This window comes from Mastomys coucha, unplaced genomic scaffold, assembly GCF_008632895.1.
Source record: "Mastomys coucha isolate ucsf_1 unplaced genomic scaffold, UCSF_Mcou_1 pScaffold1, whole genome shotgun sequence".
NCBI lineage: Eukaryota > Metazoa > Chordata > Mammalia > Rodentia > Muridae > Mastomys > Mastomys coucha.
The window spans coordinates 70,787,302-70,789,564 of NW_022196891.1; positions in this window are offsets into that span (position 1 = coordinate 70,787,302).

Sequence of the window (2,263 nt, forward strand, 5' to 3'; positions counted from 1 at the left end):
TTCATGTTTACTCAGGCTCTTGCAACTATCCATGTAAATCCATTATTTCTACACAATTAGAGATTCATAGAGTACTCAACTGTGCCCATCTTATATTTCAAGATCTCCCAGCTAAACCTGTGTGGCTTATTGGGACTTTTTCAGAGTACTGATGTTGATAGTTGTCTCCATCCACTCCCAAATGAGTGGACCAGGCTAAGCCAGCATATCTGCAGATTTTATTCAACCTTCACTGAAGATCAAGATGGATTATTCTGACACCAAAGCACTAGTTGGCAGAGAAAATTTCAAAGCAACAATAACAAAAGGTTCTAATTCCTGAACTATGTAGGCAAAATGATTTGTGGCTGCCCATTTTATATTGGATAACCAATTGGATGCCTCTTTCCTGGAGAACGCAATTTTTCCCACCGTACGTATTCATTGATTCTCTGTGGTTTTTGACTAGGATTGGAGTCTCTTGAGATTTGCCTCTTATTCATTAGCATGTCCTTGCCTTTTTAGACATCCACTTTGGTGAGACCTCACAGGTTTAGCTTCACAGGTATAGTTTCTAGGAGAACCAATCCCATTTCAAAATTTCTGTTCCTCTGAGCCCAACACTTATCCCAGTCCTCTTCCATGAGGTTCTCTGAAACTTAGATGCATTAGTTGTGTGCATCAGATGGGGCTGGATCAGGTAAATCAGCTAGGCTTGGACACCACAAGAATATTTGCTTTCTGCATTTGATCTGTTGTGGTTTTCTGTAATGTGCCCCATATGCTACAAAGAGCAGTTTCTTTGTTGAGGGATGAAAGGGACATTTGTTTGTGAGTATAAGGATAAATATTTAAAAATCATATGCATCTAATTACCAAATGCCTTAATCAGATCAGATTGTATCTATATATTTAGGGACATCATGTTAAAGTATATATGTATGTATGTTATATGTGTGTGTGCATGTATGAAACAACAATAAAGGAAAAATGAAAGCCATAAACCTGAGAAAGTGTAATGGAGCTAACCCAAGCTTGGATGAATGGAAAAAAGTTAAAAATTAGATAATTGTAATTTAATTTATAAAAATTTCAATAATGAATGGCAGTAATTCCCATAGATATAACATTTATAGACTCTAAATATTCCAAATTCAAACTCTAGATAATTTCAGGTAGTTATTTGCCTTTAGTGAATTTCTTTTTTTATTTGATGTTTTCTTTATTTACAATATTTCTATCCCTATTTCTGGACAAGTTGTTTACCATAATGTAATTTCATTTTGTACTTTTGTTTGATCTTCTCTTATCTATAGAGGTTTTATCAATTCTATCACTCATAACTGTCTCTGAATCCTTAACTGGCTCTAAGCCATAGAATCATCAACCTGGTAGATTTTAAAATATATACTTAATTTTGCAATGTTACTGGTCAAGGCTTCTGAACTGACACTTATCCGTAGATAACAAGCAGAGTTCTTCTTGTAGAATCTTAAATGTCACGTTAAGAAATGGAATCTTGGCTTTAATGTTTCTACAATAAACACTTTACAGTGAGTTCAGCTATCTCTAGCCATGTTCTGGTTCATTTTCTCATTTCTAAATGTGTCAAATGAGATAGCGTGTGGCAATATGTTACATATCTACCGTTTTAACCAATTTCCTGAGTGAGCCCTGACCCTATCAGTTATGAGGGAGTTGCAGAACAGGAGAAGGCTCTGAAATTAGTCCAGTATAAATAATTCTACAACCAATGTCTTATGACATAATAAGAGTACTGTATTCCATACTTACATGTGTTTCAAGAGTATATTCCAAGGAGACAGAACCACTCCTTTATTCCTTATCTCTTCTTTAAGAATTTGAATAGATGATTATTCTTCTCCATATAATAAGTTAGACAGTATTTTATTAAGCTGCCCCAAGAGGCTCACACTTTAACTCCTTCAGATTTCTACAAAAAGCCTCACTTTCCATAAATAATCACTTTCTGGGAATTGGTTCATGGGTCACTGCTGGGTAAAGACAGGTCTCTTGACCACATGTGATAAGATTCCTATGATGGATTAGCTTTTGGGATCTCAAAAATTCAGTGTTTATCACTTTGTCTTCCACCAGAGCTCTGGCTACAAAGGATTTCCACATGACAGTAGCTGTCATTCTCCATTGTCTTTCCAAGGTTTGAACTAATAACAGTCTTGGCTTCACATTTTTTGTATTTTAACTGTGAATTTTTATATGATTGCATCATCACTCTGTAGAAGTTTTTCTAGCTCAGAATATA